Source organism: Malaclemys terrapin, chromosome 2 (assembly GCF_027887155.1).
Source record: "Malaclemys terrapin pileata isolate rMalTer1 chromosome 2, rMalTer1.hap1, whole genome shotgun sequence".
NCBI lineage: Eukaryota > Metazoa > Chordata > Testudines > Emydidae > Malaclemys > Malaclemys terrapin.
In genome coordinates, this window is record NC_071506.1 from 284,521,989 (window position 1) to 284,540,345 (window position 18,357).

Genomic DNA, 18,357 nt, shown 5'->3' on the forward strand with positions numbered 1-18,357 from the left:
TGTTTGTTATGATGCAGTCTGTGCTGGGGAGTTTATGTGTAGCCTTGAGTTACCTTTTCATAAATACGGTAACAGCTGGAGGGCCCATGTTTGATTAAATAAGGAAAAAGACATACAGTACATGCCTATATGATATTCTCTGTCCTTAGCAATTCTGCCATTCTGTTGATTTATATCTGGAGATTAAGGGATTTGCCTTTCAATAAAATTATTTTCCTCAAACTACCAAATGGGAGGGAAGGGGGATTTCCCATCATGTTTTCAGCTCTACATAACCGTCCTTTGAAAACACCGTTATCTGCTTCTCCTTGACAGTGTTAAATGTACGTCTCACAAATGATTGCTAATCACTTTTGTTATGATTTGCTATTTCTATAGCATGATTGGTGTGCAGGGCACGCTGAAGACAAATGACAGAGTGACATCTCTGTACTCAGAGGGGTTTCCAGCCTAAATTAGACAGAGAACATAACTAGAAATGACAACTGGCTGTGTGTTGAGAGAGAGGAGGAAGAAAAGTATTCTTGGGGGAGCTCCCTTAGGCCCTCCTTCTGCAAGGAGCTTTGTGCAAGCTGAGCCCTGCACCAGCAGAATCAGGGATTGAGTTTGTTTCAGCTTTGGGTTTCTCTTCTTTCCCAGTATGATCAAGCACAGAACGAGGAGCAGAGAGCATCAGAGCGGAAACTGGTGATGGACAGGAAGCTGGAAGAAGTGCATGTGAAGATAGCAAGGCACAGTGCTTGGTACCCAGGAAGAGGGAGCTTGTCCCTCCCATGTACCTGATTCTGATCTCACTTAAAACAGGTTTTACACTGGAACATAGGAATTGCCGTAATAAGTCAGACCTCAGGCCATTTAGTCCAGCATCCCGTCTCTGACAATGGCCAGTACCAGATGTTTCAGTGGAAGGGGCAAGAACCCTGCCGTAGGCAGATACGGGATAACCAGCTACCCCACGTTAGGCCTCCTTGTGATCTCCGATATTTTGATTGTCTTAAGCCCTGAAGCATGAGGTTTATTTTTTAACATTATTATTCATTATTTGTATTATCGTAGCATATAGGAACCCTAGTCATGGACCAAGACCCCATTGTGCTAGGCGATGTACAAATGTGGAAGGAAATGTGGGAAGAGAAACCCAGCAGCATCCCCATTACAGCATGATACAGGGCAGTGGGTGTGAGAGAAGGAGAGGCGTCCATAAGAGAGGGAAGCTGCAGAGGCAATGTCAGACAAAGGAACCCAGGGGTCAGAGAGATGGGAGCTGGAGGGAGATATGAAGAGGTCATAGATGGCTGAGCTCTTTTTAGAGATGGAGTGGGTATTCCAGAGACAGGAAGAGAAGGGGAGGAGTGATGGAGGGAGAAAAGATGGTAAAGGGTGTCAGGTTAGGCACCACTGAGATCCTGAAAGGTGGCAGCTGAGTTGGGATTAACCCCTAGGGATCTAAATTCCTACTGGTGGGTATGATATTGGCAGACCAGGTGCCAAGGCCCCTATGCCTCAACTAATGAATGCTGACCAATACGTACCTGGAATCCAGTCTGGCTGCCTGTGTGTTAGTATGGTTAAAATAGATGTTAAGTTTATAAGAATGTGTTTAGACTTTATGACATGCTTATGGGATGCAGCATGTATTAATCTCACTTATAACATCTGTACCCCATGTAATAAGGTCAGGGCCGGCTCCAGCTTTTTTGCCACCCCAAGCAGCGAAGAGAAAAAAAAAAAAAGCCACGATCGGTGGCACTTCAGCGGCTGCTCTACCCGAGAGGGACTGAGGGACCCGCCGCCGAATTGCCGCCGAAGACCCGGACATGCCGCCCCCTTCCGTGGGCTGCCCCAAGCACCAGCGTGCTGCGCTGGTGCCTGGAGCCGGCCCTGAATAAGGTTATATGGCATGTTTGCATTGTAAACCTCTGTAACTGTGTAACTCACCAAACAGGAAAGAAGCATTAACTAATGTAAAATGCTGACTTCCTACAGAAGGTGGCAGGTCCTGCCCACCAGGAAGGCCCATTGAAACCAAATGAGCCAGTGTGCAATATCAAAGAACAAAGACTTTGTTAATTGCTTTCCTCCCCCTGTCTCCAAAGGGGAGACCTGCTCGTGAACTCATCCATCAGTTTGAGCTCTGTGCAGAAGGGAGTAAAAATCTCTGAGAAGAAGAAACTGGGGGCATGACTACACTTGCAGATGTAGAGCGCTTTGAGTTAAACCAGCCTTCGTAGAGCGCAGTAGAGAAAGTGCTGCAGTCTGTCCACACTGACAGCTTCAAGCACACTGGCGTGGCCACATTTGTGGCACTTGCAGCGGCATTGGGAGCGGTGCATTATGGGCAGCTATCCCAGCATGCAAGTGACTGCAACGTGCTTTTCAAATGGGGGGAGTGTGACAGGGAGTGTGTTGTGTGTATGTGGGGGGGGAGAGCGTGGGGTTTTGGGGGGCTGAGAGCATGTCAGCATGCTGTCTTGTAAGTTCAGACAGCAGCAGACTTTCCCCTCTCCCCCGCCTCTCTCTCTCACACACAGTATTCCACACTAATGGTTGCTTTGTCTCGGAGCAGATAAGCAGCTGGCTGTCAGAAACGGAGCTTTTAAAGGGCATATACGCCTTCCTACAGTGATTCAAAACAATGACAAGAGTGGCCACTTGACTTAAGGGGATTATGGGACGTTTCCGGAGGCTGATCAGAGCGCAGTAATGCAACACCTCGTCCACATTGACGCCCAGGTGTTGTAGCCACGGTGCAGCAAACGTTATTCCTTCTAGTCACAACATCACATTGGGAACTCATGTTCTGCTGATTATCCATCATGACCCTCAAAGTCCTTTTCAGAATCACTGCTTCTCAGGATAATCCCCAAGCCTGTCAGCATGGCCTATGCTCTTTGTTCCTATGTGTAAGACTTTACATTTAGCCCTATTAAAGCACATATTGTTTGCTTGCGCCAGCCCACTCTGTCTCACTTGCACCAGTTCATTCTGTACCACTCCCCCAAAATGTCATCTGCAAACTCTATCAGTAGTTGTTTTATGTTCTCTTCCCGGTAACTGATAAAAATATTAAATAGAATAATTCCTGCAGGACCCCACTAAAACATACCCACTCAATGATGTTTCCCTGTTTTAGAATTACATTTTGAGACCTATCAGTTAGCTAGTTTTCAATCCATTTAATGTGTGCCGTATTCATTTGGTATTTTAGTTTTTAATCAGAATGTTGTGTGGTACTAAGTCAAATGACTTAAACTACTGTAAGTATGTTACATCAACACTATTACCTTTATTAGCCACACTTGTAATCTCATTCAAAAAATAACTTGACAAGATCTGTTTTCCATAAACCCATGTTGATTTGGCATTGAGTGGACAACCTTTCATCATGTTTTCATGGGGCAGGGAAAAAGACCCCCCCAAAATCAACAGAACTGCAGTAAAACAGGCAACACTGTAGTTAATTTTCTTCATTCCTGCCTGTTTTGGCTGCCATGTCTTCCCTTGGAGCCAGAGAGGCCTCTCTCTGCTGTAAACCTGAAACACTCTTCTTAGTAAAGTTTTTTTTTTTTTTTTTTTTAATGTGCAGAGGGTTTTTTTGGAGGGTCTATCCATGTTCTGCTTTCATGTTGGGTTGAGTAGGATTAGGGTGTTGATGGAGTCAGATTATGCCACTATCCCCTCAGAGTTCAGGCTTCGGGCAACCATTTTAGTTCACCCCTGCTGGTCACCCCAGGCAATATTTTTGGAGGGTAAGTGGGGAGAGTGGACAGTCTCAGAATTGTAAGCGGAGGGTAGGCAGCAATGGGGCTAACTCCAATTTATAAATGAAGGGTAGGTGGGACTTGAGGCAAAAGGTGGAAGACAGGGGCATGGGCTAGTGCATGTGTGGAATGTATTTATTTTAGAAAATCATGTGATTTTTATGCAAATCACGATGGGGGAAGGGGAAACTCATCATTTTTAAGCACATGGAGTTGGCAATACTGCAGCCGGCCACCACGGTGAACCTAAGGGAGCTGAGCTCTGAGTTTAAGACACGGAGAAAAGATCTCGTGTCCAAAACTCCAGCAGAAGAGGAGAAAGTCAATAACTTGGAAGTCTGAGGATAAGGAAGGACAGTTTCTCTTGTTAAAGGGCACAATTGCTTGGTTAATAACAGCAGTGATCTCAGTGTATGATCCCAGTCAAGTGGGGGTGGGGGAGAAAAATCAAGGCAAATAAAATATTGCAAACGCTTTGGAGAGGGGGAATTATACAAGGAGGAAATTTCTATTGTACACTGGTTCCTTACTGGGACAGATCTGATTACAAAAAGAAAAAAATAGTTAAGGAAACAGGTGTCGCAGTCACTTTTCTATATACCAACAATTCAACCCTCAGATTGATGGAAAGGACTGCACCCAGAGGAAAGAGATTGTACATTTAAATACTAGAATAGATTTCATGTTAATCTCTAAATCTTTATTGAAGCAGGTAAGATATGCAGAAATTGGCACTTTTATTGATCAAATCATGTATTGGAAGCACTATTTGATTGCTGGAGCCAAAATATCACCTTTTTGGAAAATGAATTCTTTGCTTCTCCTAGACAAAGATTGGGTTGCAGCAATATAGGAGGACATTGTTCCATTGTAACAGAGTCCTTGGTGGGCTGGGTGGCCTAGTGCAGTGGTTCTCAACCTTTCCAGACTACTGTACCCGTTTCAGGAGTCAGATTAGTCTTGCATATACCCGCAACGTTCACCTCGCTTAAAAACTACTTGCTTACAAAATCAGAGATAAAAATACAAAAGTGTCACAGCCACACTATTACTGAAAAATTGCTGACTTTCTCATTTTGTCTATATGAAGTTTTCATTTGAACTGACTTTGCTAGTGCTTTTTATATAGCTGGTTGTAAAACTAGGCAAATATCTAGATGAGCTGATGTACTCCCTAAAAAACCTCTGGGTACCCCCAAGGGTACATATACCTCTGGTTGAGAACCACTGGCCTAGTGGTTAGCAACCCCCGCCCCCTTCAGTAGTGGGAGCTGTGGTAGGGGAGCCTGGGCCCACCCACTCTACCAGGCTGTAACCCAGGGCCCTAGCAGGGTCAACAGCATTTGGCCTCCCATGGGGTCCTCTAAGTTACCCTCCCTGAGTCACTTCCTACCGTCACTTTTCTCCCTCAGCTTCTTGTCCCACATAAGGTATATAAAAGACAAAAACAGCTAACAAAACCATCAGTCCCAGCTGGGCTCAGCGTATAGTCCTGTCCCCCAAGAAGACTTCTCCAGCACTTTAGTCAGAAGCCTTGCCAGTACGTCTGTCTCCTCCCCCTCACCTCCTCTTCTGAGCTGGGTTGCTCCGTTTTCAACCCTGTCTCCAGTTGAAGCATGCTCTGCATGGCCCCAGTAGTCCTGTCCTTGAACCCGCTCCAGCCCAGTTTGGGGTTTGTATATCCCATCACAGAAATATTTTCAAATTAATGCTGAAGAGAGATCTTCTATGGGAGGCAGGTAAGGCAGTATTTAGGGGTCAGTTGATAAGCAGAGCCTCTCATTTGAAAAAAGAAAGCTCAGAAAAAAATAAAAGAATAGGAGATAAGTACAAGAGATTCATAAAAACCTCAGGTCAAAAAGTATAACTAGTATAAGAGGAAAATTTACTATGTTGATGACAGACATCATTGAAATAGCCCTTTGGCATATAAAACAGATGCCCTGGGGGCCAGCAATTTAAAAGGGCCTGGGGCTTCTGGCAGCGGCCGGAGCCCCAGGCCCTTTAAATCGTTGCTGGAGCCGCAGGCTGGGCAGTGCTGAAGGGCTGGCTGGGGGAGTCTGGCCCCAGCCCCGCCCCTTCCACCCAAGGCCCCGTCCCTTCAGGGGGCCCACACACACACACCTTGCCCAGGACCCCAACCGCCTTGCGTACCGGTAAGCCCTTTAAGTTACTTTCACCCCTGTCCATATGTGACACAGTGGGGAAAGGATTTGGATAGACAAATTACTCCAGAGAAATGGGCTTTGATCTGGCAAAGAGAATCAGCAACCTCAGTCTGTAGCACAAGACAAGAAAATGTTTTGAAGATACTGGGTCAGTGTTATCCCATGCCTGTCAAGGTAAAAACGTCGAGAGATTGAATGGGGATAAATGTTGGTGAAAGAGGGGATTTGAAGAGAATACAAATGGTTGGATATTGATCCTTTGGTGATCCTCCTGGCACCTCCTAGCAGAAATGGTCACACTCAATGAAGAGCGGATCTCTCATCTACTAGTAGTGGCTCGGCTACTACTGATAGCCTCTCACTTGAAAAATCAAATTGTCCAAAGCTAGAGGGAGTGTAACAGGGGTGTGGGTACCCCATCTAGTGCAGGGTGAGTGCACCTCATTAATAAGTCCACCAAACTGGCCTGGGCCTCAGGGCTGTAAGGCCTAATGATCAGTCAGTGGTGTGGCCCCAGCACCAGGGTTGTAAGGCCTAATGGCCAGAGTCAATATGGCTGCCCCCTCTCTCAGGGCTGAGTGGCCCAGCAGCCAGTCAGGCAAGTGGGCCACCACCTAGGGATGGGTGACAGCCAGGGTATGGGGACCCTGTCCCTCCCTACTCCACCATGTCCCAGCCCAGGGCCCTATCAGTGGCAAGGGTCTTTGCCACTGAGTCAGCAGAGATCCAGACCAAAACACAGTGACTGTTCCCAGGCATACAGCTGCCACCTCTCCCTGGGCTACTTCCTATCTTGTCCCTTGTAATCAAGCACTGGGGACCTCCAGGGTTTCCAGGCTCTTCAGCACAGATGGCTCCCAACAACCCTGAGTTCTCAGACCTGTGTCTGTGTCTCCACCTGGGCTCTTTCCAGGTTGGCACCTGCAACAAGCATCCTTCCACCTCAGCTGTCCACCCAAACTGAACTGATCTGCTCCCTTTTATAGTACAGCTACACTTGGAGCATGCCCAGTAGGTTTGAGGGAGTTAACCCTTTCCCATCCAGAGGGGGGGTGAGTGCACTATATCACACAGGGTTCCAAAAAGATTGGGCTGTTGTTATTATGGAACAACTAATGGATCAATTACTTACCCAGCAAACCAGACAGAGGACAAATAGATACTTAAGTATTTGGTTACCACTTATTCAATACTCAGACAAAGTACATTAACCTGCAAAAAACCCCAACACACATGTCCAATTTTTTGATTAATATTCAGGTTGATAGACATGCCTGGCTTGATAAATATGAGTAGAGTCAGTAGTTTCTCTCAGTTTAATAAAATCATCAGAGACAACATGGCCTGGGTGATATAAAGAGTCTCACTCTATATACTATGGGAACTCCCTGGTTAAACAGAGAGATCTGATGATTATATTACTGCAGATTCTCTAAACGAAGAAATGAGCTCACTCTTAATGACACATCTTCCCTCTGTTTACCTGGCAATGCTTTGTAAACTTGTTAAAACTTCCTAAATAAATAAATCTAGAGATATAACGTATCTTCAGCTAATCCTTTTGATATCAATACCATATATATTTTACAAGAGGGTACAGTATAGTATAGTATGTTTACTATTGTTTTATTTTAATTGTATAAAGTATTATTGCAAACTCGTATGTAGGAGTATGATGGGAAGTTAAAGCTGGTGTGGCACTCCGGCGGAAAAGGGCGTAGTCTCCAGTCTGTTTCTAGGTGGGTGGGGATATGGTATATGGGGCAGGTTTAAGGCTGGAGCTGAATCTCACAGGGAGTATTTCCTGGCCAAGATTTTCAAAAGGGACTAGTTGTTTTGGATGCCTCCATTTTTGGGGTGCCATTCATGAGATGTCTTGAAGGGGCCTGATTTTCAGAGGCCAGGAGCTCAGCATTTTGTGAAAATTAGGGTCCTATAAGGTGCTTCCAGTGGAGCACCCAACATCACTAATAAAAAATGAACAGTAACAATCACTTCTGACAGTCTTGGCCCCTGTAGTTTGTAGCATTTACAGTCTCATCTCTCAGAATGTAGGAAATCCCCCAGTTGGTTTGCAGGAAGAATATACTTCTGAGCATCGATCTCGGTTTTGTGTGCATATGCTCTAGGGCTTTGCAAGTGCTACACCAGAGTCCCTGTTCATGCTGCTGAGCCCTGAAGAGGTTAAGCGTTTTGTTCTTTTTAATTTAACAGCGTCTCTTTCTAGATTCATTGTGATGTTTTGCTACAGATGCTTTCAGCAACCTGATACTAATGACTCAGCCTAATTCTCTGCTTGATGAGCTGGTTCAGAGATGCAATTCCAGTTAGGCCCAGCCTGCACTGGGAGCAGAACAGGGCTAGCTACTGTACAGAGATGGCATGATTACACAGGGGACCGCGGGAAATGATGCCAACAACCAGCCTCGTTTGGAAATAACAACTGAGTTATTTATGAGTGGGTGGGTGTCTAGAAAGCCACATATTTTTGTCAACATCATAAAGAAAGAAAGAAAGAAAGAGCCTCCCACAGTGAAGGAGAATAGTCTTTCTAACTACACTGGTATCTTCTGGATCTCAAGGATGAGTAAAAAGACATTTAGGCCTGGATTCAGGAACAAAACAAAACAAAAGAAAAACCCTATTGAGCAAAACACATAGGCTTGTACTCAGCCTTAGGCATGTGTTACATACTTTGCTGAACAGGGCTGGGTTTAAACACATTCTTCAGTACCTGGCTGAACTGAGGCCTTAGCAACAGGGCTGCAAGAGTGAAGACTTATTGTGTCTACACAGAGATAAAAGCCCCATGGCATGGCTGGGGCTGGCCCAGATCAGCTGACTCAGGCTTGCGCGGCTTGGACTGTGGCTGTGGGGCTAAAAATTGCTGTGTAGATGTTTGGGCTTGGGCTGGAGCCTGAGCCAAAACCAAAACCCAAAGTTGAATTTTTCTGTGGTGTCTTTAACGAGGCTCTGACAGTGATTTTCACTTCTACTGAAGACTTTATGGCCTGAATTCTGCCATCTAGGCTCAGCCAAAATTCCTACTGAAGGCAAGCAATAGTTACGAGATACATATAATTGGGTCCAATCCACCCAGGCTAGCCTCACCATCCAACCTGTTCCATTTTCAAGATCAGCTTTCATGACACAGTGAATGTCCTTGTGCAGACAGGGCCTATGGGAATTGTTTTCAATGAACTCTAGTTGCCTTTAGAGTACAAAGCAACTTCTAATTCACAGCACAAAACAATACTACTTAAGAGCACCAGACTCAGGAGATCTGGGTTCAAATCCTGACTCCTGGTGTCACCATGGCCAAATCACTCCATCTGTCTGTGTCCCAGTTCCCAATCTGTAAAATGAGGATAATAACCTTGCCTTGCTCTCCCTATTTTGTTTGTCTTGTCTATTTAGACCAGTGGTTCTCCAACTTTTGTACTGGTGACCCCTTTCACACAGCAAGCCTCTGAGTGTGACTTCCCCCTTATAAATTAAAAACACCTTTTTATATTAACACTATTATAAATGCTGGAGGTGAAGCGGGGTTTGGGGTGGAGGCTGACAGCTCGCGACCCCCACATGTAATAACCTCACAACCCCCTGAGGGTCCCAACCCCCAGTTTGAGAACTCCTGGTTTAGACTGTAAGTGTAACCCACGTGCCTAATAGGGAGATACCTCTTTAAGAGATTTCACCAAGAAGGTTGGTGGTGATTGGACGTCTAACATAGTGAATGCCAGTGAAAATAAGGTAGGATCAGAGTCTAAAATAGGGAAAGAACAAGTCAAAAATTACTTAGACAAGTTAGATGTCTTTAAATCACCAGGGCCTGATGAAATGCATCCTAGAATACTCAAGGAGTTGACTGAGGAGATATCTGAGACATTAGCAATTATCTTTGAAAAGTCATAGAAGATGGGAGACATTCCAGAAGACTAGAAAAGGGCAAATATAGTGCCTAGCTAATAAAAGGGAAATAAAGACAATCCGGGGAATTACAGACCAGTCAGCTTAACTTCTGTACCCGGAAAGATAATGGAGCATATAATTAAAAATTAATTTGCAAACACCTAGAAGATAATAAGGTGATAAATAACAGTCAGCATGGATTTGTCAAGAACAAATTGTGTCAAACCAACCTGATAGCTTTCTTTGACAGGGTAACAAGTCTTGTAGATAGGGAGGAAGCGGTAGATGTGGTATACCTTGACTTTAGTAACGCTTTTGATACTGTCTTGCATGACCTTCTCATAAACAAACCAGGTAAATACAACCTAGATGGAGATACTATAAGGTGGGTGCATAACTGGTTGGAAAATTGTTCCCAGAGAGTAGTTATCAGTGGTTCACAGTCATGCTGGAAGGGCATAATGAGTAGGGTCCCACAGGGATCGTGTCTGGGTCCAGTTCTGTTCAATATCTTCATCAATTATTTAGATAATGGCATAGAGAGTACCAGGGCCGGCTCTAGTTTTTTTGCTGCCCCAAGCAAAAAATTTGCCGCCCCAAGTTACAAGAGCGCAACTTCCCAAGCAAAAACCAAAAAAAAAGGCCGGAATGCCGACCCTGGAATTGTGCCGCCCCAAGCACGTGCTTGCTTTGCTTGTGCCTAGAGCCGGTCCTGGAGAGTACACTTATAAAGTTTGCAGACGATACCAAGCTGGGAGGGGTTGCAAGTGCTTTGGAGGTTAGGATTAAAATTCAAAATGATCTGGATAAACTGGAGAAAGGGTCTGAAGTAAACAGGATGAACTTCAATAAGGAAAAATGCAAAGTACTCCACTTAGGACATACAAAATGGGAAATGACCGGCTAGGAAGGAGTACTGTGGAAAGGGATCTGGGGGTCATAGTGGATCACAAGCTAAATATAAGTCAACAGTGTAATGCTGTTGCAAAAAAAGCAAACATCATTCTGGGATATATTAGCAGGAGTGTTGTAAGCAAGACCCAAGAAGTAATTCTTCCGCTCTACTCCGCGCTGAGTAGGCCTCAACTGGAGCATTGTGTCCAGTTCTGGGCACCACATATCTGGAAAGATGTGGACAAATTGGAGAAAGTCCAGAGAAGAGCAACAAAAATTATGAAAGGTCTAGAAAACATGACCTATGAGGGAAGATTGAAAACATTGGGTTTGTTTAATCTGGAGAAGTGAAGACTGAGAGGGGACATGATAACAGTTTTCAAGTACATAAAAGGTTGTTACACGGAGGAGGGAGAAAAATTGTTCTTCTTAACCTCTGAGGACAGACAAGAAGCAATGGGCTTAAATTGCATCAAGGGAGGTTTAGGTTGGACGTTAGGACAAACTTCCTAACTGTCAGGGTGGTTAAGCACTGGAATAAATTGCCTAGGGAAGTTGTGGAATCTCCATCATTTGGGATTTTTAAAAGAGCAGGTTAGACAAACACCTGTCAGGGATGGTCGAGATAATACTTAGTCCTGCCTTCAGTGCAGGGGACTGGACTAGATGACCTCTCTCAAGGTCCCTTCCAGTTCTATGATTCTATGAAGAGACCCACTGGGGGAGGTAGAAGTGAGCTGTGTCTGGGGCAGTGTTGCTAGGCAGATTTAGCACGCCACATCCAGAAGCTTCTGGAATTGGGTATGGTAGTTTTGGGTCTGCTCCAATGGGTTCCCTGTTGCTGGGGTCAGACTCCATGAGGGCGAGAGGTCAGGGTAGGTGCTTTACTAAGGGCCCTGTGCGAGTTGGGAGAAGCTGAGCCGAGGAGCAGGCTCTTGTCCCGAACTCTGAAGCATTTGCAGCAGGTCGGTGATATTGTTAACCCTCTAACACGGAAGCATGGGCAATGCTAATTATAGCCAGGGGAAATTGGGAGGGAAAAATAACTTCTTCTATTTTAATTGTATGCTTTGAATGTTGTTTTGATTTTAGCCAAACTGTTCTAGTTAAATTGTCTCAATTAGTCTGATTCACCAACTTTTCTTTAAATGCAGTAATGGGGAAAGAGTCGTGTATATTTTGCTATTCTCAGTTTTGTATTTTCTTGTAACAGGGTTTTCTTTAAATCTGTACACTTGTGACTTAACTGAGTGATTGGTTAATCCGTTAGCTGGCTGGCTAGCAGCGATTTCAGCAGAGGAAGAGTCTGCATGGGAAGATTTCTACAAGTAAGTGGAGGGAAGATGTTGTTTTAGACTCAGCAAAGTGTATAGATTTGGTGATCAAAGACTCTGATTGAGACTTAGATGAACTAAACCTAAGCTTTTGGAACTCTCAGTTTCTTTTCACTGATGTTTCTGTGCAGGGCTGCCTAGAGGATTCAGGGGGCCTGGGGCAAAACAATTTCGGGGGCCCCTTCCATAAAAAAAAGTTGCAATACTATAGAATACTATATTCTCGTGGGGGCCTGGGGCAAATTGCCCCATTTGCCCTCCCCCCCCGTGCGGCCCTGTTTCTGTGGGGGCTGAACTCTTTAGATTTTAATTTTTCTTGATGTTTATGTATAACTGTGAAGATAATGTCTATGGGTTATAAAATAGCCATGTTATGCTGTAAAAATTAGATTATTTATCATAAGGTTTTATAAAGTTATTTAATTAAATTCATTTATTTAGTTCCTTTTGGGACTTGAATGTGGGGAGGTTGCCCCTGTGGTATGCTTGCTGAAAATCCTTAGAGACTGAACGCTGGGTCTCCAGTCAGGGCCGGCTTTAGGCCAATTCCCCCAATTCCCCCGAATCGGGCCCCGTGCCTAAGAGGGCCCCGCACCCAGTGGCAGGGCCGCCCAGAGTGGGGGGCAAGTGGCAGAGAATCCCTTCCCTGGCTAGAGGCGCCTTTTTAATTGTTACTCACCCAGCGGTGCTCCAGGACTTTGGCGGCACTTTGGTGGCATGTCCTTCAGTGCCGCCAAAGACCCGGAGCGAGTGAAGGAACCGCCACCAAAGTCTAGGAGCGCTGCCCGGTGAGTACAAGCCCCACGTGGGTTTTTTTTTTTTAGTCATCCCTGTGGGGGCCCTGTCAAAACTGTTCGAATCGGGCCCCACACTTCCTAAAGCCGGCCCTGTCTCCAGTAGGGTGACCAGATGTCCCGATAAAATCGGGACTGTCCTGATATTGAACAGTTTGTCCCGTGTCCCGACCGAAGTACGGTCGGAACGCCATTTGTCCTGATATTTTGTTTTGGGCACGGCGGCCCTTTTTATTTATGTATTTATTTATTTATTTATTTGCTTAGGCGGCGGTGACAGGCAGGGGGAGTGTCTTTTCAATTGTTACACTCAGTACGTCCGGGTCTTCGGCGGCACTCCAGCGGCGGGTACTTCTTTCTTCGACGGCAAGATTTATTACCACCGCTGCCGAAATGCCGCCGAAGACTGTTAGCAACTGAAGGACCCACCGCCGGAGTGCCGCTGAAGACCCAGATGTGCTGGGTGAGTGTAACAATTGAAAAGGCGCTTCCCCTGCGGCGGTCCCGATATTTTGGAGTTATCATCTGGTCACCCTAGGCTCCAGCTACTTTTCTATGGGAGTTGGGGGGTTTTAAGGCACTGCAGAAGGGCAATGAAGTGAACTCTATCCCACCCAAAAGTTACATATGCTCTTCAGGTCAGTATCTTACTGTGTATGTGAATCACCCAGGACCACGAGGACTGGGTCTCAGTTGGGCCCTTTAGCTGCTTCTGTAATATGACTATCACAATAATACAAAGACTGAAGACAAAGGGAAGAATGTCTCTTGCTGTATTGAGGTGCTGCTGGCTTCTGCTGGGGCAAGTTTACCTCCTCCCTGGGAGTTCTTCTTCTCCTGAGCCCATGTGGCTGAAGCAAAGGGTGGGCTCAGATGTCCTGGAGGTGTCCCTGGATGAGGGCTTTCCCTTACAGTTTCAAGTCCAGGTGAAGTGAGGGAAAGGGTACTCCAGCTGGGTTTCATCCTCACCCCAATGTTGCTGTTGGCACCTCCAGCCTCTGCTGTGCTTTTATTAATTTAGCTTTTCCAGTTTTATTTTGGTAAAACCCTAAAGGTGAGAAATTAGAAGTATAAGAATGGCCATACTGGGTCAGACTAAAGGTCCATCTAGCCCAGTATCCTGTCTACCGACAGTGGCCAATGCCAGGTGCCCCAGAGGGAATGAACAGAACAGGTAATCACCAGGTGATCCATCCCGTCGCCCATTCCCAGATTCTGGCAAACAGAGGCCAGGGACACCATCACTGCCCATCCTGGCTAATAGTCATTGATGGACCCATCCTCCATGAACGTATCTAGTTCTTTTTTAAACCCTGTTATAGACCCTGTCAAGTATCCTTGACATTTTGCCAAATATTCTTCCAGTTATTGTTGGAGACAGTTAAATTGAGTTCATGTTCCTATTCTTCCTGCAGCCTTAGACCCAGAGTATATGGAAGAGAGTTGAGCCAGCGTGATGTGTGTTCCTTGCTAAATGACTCATGTTGCCAAGTTTTTTCAGAGTAATCCTCTACTGGAGAATAAGTTACTGTGGGCCATTGCTTCTCTATCTGTGTATGATTAAGCTCGTGTCACTGTAAATACATTGGACTATGTGACAAAGGGATGCAGCGTTTATTCTGCAGATATGTGATGACTGCCAGTTGTATCTTTAGAGACACAAAGGCCTAATCTACACTAGAAAATTAAGTCGGCTTAACTACGTTGCTCAGGGGAGTGAAAAATCCACACCCTTAAGCAGTATAGCCAGCCTAATCCCCTTAAACCAGCTTAATCCCCAGCATAGACAGCGCTAGGTAAATGGAAGAATTCTTCCCTCCGCCTAGCTACTGCCTCTCCGGGAGATGGACTAACTACACTGATGGGAGAAGCCCTCCCATCAGCACAGGTAGTGTCGGCAATGAAGGGCTATACCCGTAGCTGTGAGGCTGTAGCATTTCAAGTGTAGACAAGCCCAAAGGCAGGTAAGGTCATATTTTTTATTGGGCCAACTTCTGAAGTAACTTCTGTTAACATCTCTCCAGTCATGGGATGGGAGGGGAGAGGACACACAAAAAAAGCTGAAAAGGGGATTTAAGATGGTTGTAATAAGCCATAAATCCAGGGTCTCTGTTCAGTCCATGATTTTCAATATTTAGCAAAGGTATGAATTTAAGTTCCCAGACTCAACTTTTGAAGGTGTTGTGCAGGTTTCCTTTGAGAATGGGGACAGAGGTCAGATACAGAGTGATCACATTGTGAAAACTGTTTGCCCACAGGTGACAAGGTGTTTTAAGCAACAAAAAATCCTGTGGCACCTTATAGACTATTGGACCATAAGTTTTCGTGGGTGAATACCCATTTCGTCACACACATGTGGGTTAGTGTTTTAGTCTTCTATCATTTTTCTGTGTGAGCTCATTCGAGAGTATTGTGATGGTCTGGTTTCCGCTACATAATTGCTGTTACTCCTGGGGAAATTCTGTGCCACTGCGCATGCACAGAATTCATGTCCCCCGCAGATTTCTTTGCATCCCCACAGAAAAATGACCTTCTGACAGTGAAGCAAAGGGAAGCTGCAAGAGCAGCCACGCACCACTCTCTAGCTGCACAGGTACATGGTTTCAGGCACCCGGAGCAGCCGGTGGAGAGGTAAATCACTGCAGGGCTGGGGACATCCCAGCCAGTGGCACCTACCCTGAGCAGGGATCAGCTTCTAGTCCCAGCTGGGCTGGAGGCAGAAGAGGATGGGACTTCCTCTTCCCCTGCAAGGAGTGGCTGGGGCTGTGTCAGACCCACCCCCAGAAACCTCCCCCAGCTGCAGGAAGCTCAGCATCATCACCTGCTTCCTGCCCCCATCACTCCTCAGCTGCAGGGGAGGAGTCACGGTACTGGGAGCTGCTCCCCCATCCACCCAACCCCCTGCATCCGGACCTCCCATACCCAGACACCCCCACCAAGCCTCACTCCATACACCCAGAACCCCCCTAGCCCTCCATACCCAAACCCCAAACCCCTGAACCTCAACCCCTGCATCTGGAGGCCCCCCTGCCTCCAGGCCCCCTACCTCCCGACTACCACCCCTGCACTCAGACCACCCCCCACTGAGCTCCGTGCACTCAAACTCCCACCCTGATGAGCCCCACCCTCCTGCACTACCCTGAGCCCCCACATCCAGACTCCCATGCCACTGACCTCCAACTAGCTGCACTCAGACCCCCACTCCCAAGCTCCACTCCCCCAGCACCCAGAACCCCCTCCTGAGACCCCCTCACCCAGACTCTTCTGCTCATCCCCATCCACTTTCACCTGCAAGACCCTGCAGAGTCCCATTGCCCCTGGAACCCCACCCAACACATCCAGATCCCCCCACACCTAGACCCCTCTACTGAGCTGTCTGCACCCAGATTGCCCCCCACAGAACCCTCTCACTCCACACCTGGATTCTCCCACACTGAGCCCCTCCACACTTGGATCCTGCCTGGTTGAGCCTGCCAGCCTCACATCTGGTGCATCTTATGCAGAGGGGCAGGGCCCCAGGCCTTGTGCTGTGTCAGGGTCAGGTGCAGCCTCACCACTGAGTCCATGTCCCAGGGGTGGGGAGGCTGCAGGGTGATCTCCCACCTTCATGCAGCCAGTGGCCTATGCTCCCCACTACCATGCTAGAGTCTCTGCATTTATTTGTTGACAAATAAAACATGCAGAATTTTGCAGAATTTTAAAATATTTTGCAGAGTTTTAATTTTTTTGGCACAGAATGCCCTGAGGAATATTGCTATTGGAGCTTTTAGTGCATGGGATAAGGTAACACCACATGTTGTGATCGGCATGTGTAGGACCCGTGGATTTTGAAAGGTATGTTGGGGGGTGTTGATCATCATAGCAATGCAGGTATGTCTGCAGGTTTTGCATCTGTTGTTCTGTCAGGGACTGGCACCATTTTGAGTTGGTAGGTCCTGGTCTGTGGAGAGCTTGCGTCTGATGATGAACTTGACACAGTTGGGGGAGGGAGGTTGTTTGAAGGCCAGAAGTGGGGGTTCAGGAAAGATTTCTTTCATTGAGTATGGGTTGTAGCTGTTTGATGATACCTCGTACAGGTTCCAGAGTGAGGTGGCAGGTGACAACTAGAGGTGTGCTGTTGGAAGGGGGCTTATTTCTGTATGGAAGCAGGCTCTCTTGGGGTATGTGGGTGGCCCATTCCATGATGTGATCTACTTCTCTGGTGGAGTGTCCTGCTTTGGTGAAGGCAGTTTAAGTGTGTTAAGGTGCATATCCCAGACTTTCTCCTCAGAGCATATTCTGTGGTATCTGAGTGCCAGGCTGTAGACAACAGATTTCTTGGTGTGTTTTGGGTGATGACTGGATCTGTCAGGGTAGGTGTGGTGATCTGTGGGTTTCTTCTATGTAGTTGTCTGTAGGGTTCCATTGCTGAAGCTAATCGAGGTGATCAGGAAGTTGATGCTGGTGTGGGAAAATGTTCCAGAGAGAGTTGAATGGACGGGTGGTGGTGGTTGAAGTTCTGGTGGAAATCTGTGAGTGTAACCCCTTTGGGGTTTAGAGAGCATGGCCCTTTAAATCTTTTTCCTAAGGGGGAGGGGGAGAGTAAGAAAAAAGGAGGGAAACTCCAGGGGCAGCGCTGGAGCTCCAAGGAGGGGGGAGGCAGCCTGCAGGCCCTGGAAAAGTGAAGCAGCAGAGAACCTGCCCGAGGCCTGAGACGGACAGGGCCGATCGGGGACACCCCAGGACAGGACCCAGGAGGAGCACTGGGCCAGGGAGGAATTGCCGAGAAGGACAGGCCGGAGCTGGATCCAGTATCACTGCTGCCCAGAGCTGCATGGGGCTGTGAGTACTGGGGCTTCTGACTCTGCATTGGGAACAAGGAGGGAGGTTGCTAGATAGTTAAGTGGGGAGGTGGTTACTCTGTGTGGCTTTGCAGAGAGTGGCAGAAGAGGGCACCGGAGGGGTTTGTTGGGGAAAGTTCACTGGCGCTGAAGACGACCAGGAGCACCCAAGACTCAGCACTGGACTGGAACTTTGCTCAGGACTCCTGAACTCTGTGTGCAGACACATTGCTCAGTGTCTGCCCTTCCAGACTGTGCTACCACTGGGCCCGTGGGGCCTTGGCTTGAATGCAACCCTGTTCTACTGCTCCCCCTATATTTCCCCTTGTTGTTTTTCTCCTCTCATCGCTCTGTAAATAAATATTTCCCTTGTTATATCCACTGTACTTTTCCTGTGGGTGTGTGTGTTCACTCTGAGGGGTTTGGAACAGGTGCCCCTGGGGTGGAAGGGATTTCTCCTGCTGCATTCCTGCGCGCGCCTTCTCTTGGCCAGAGCTGCCTGCAGAGCAGACTCCATCTTGGCCACGAGGGCGCTAAAGTTACATGAAGAAGTTTAAGTAGTCTGGCCAGAGGATGAAAATGTCAATGATGTATCTCAGGTATCTCACTGGTTTTGTGGTGCATTTGACTAGAAATTCTTCTTCAAGGTATCTCATTAAGAGATTGGCATATTA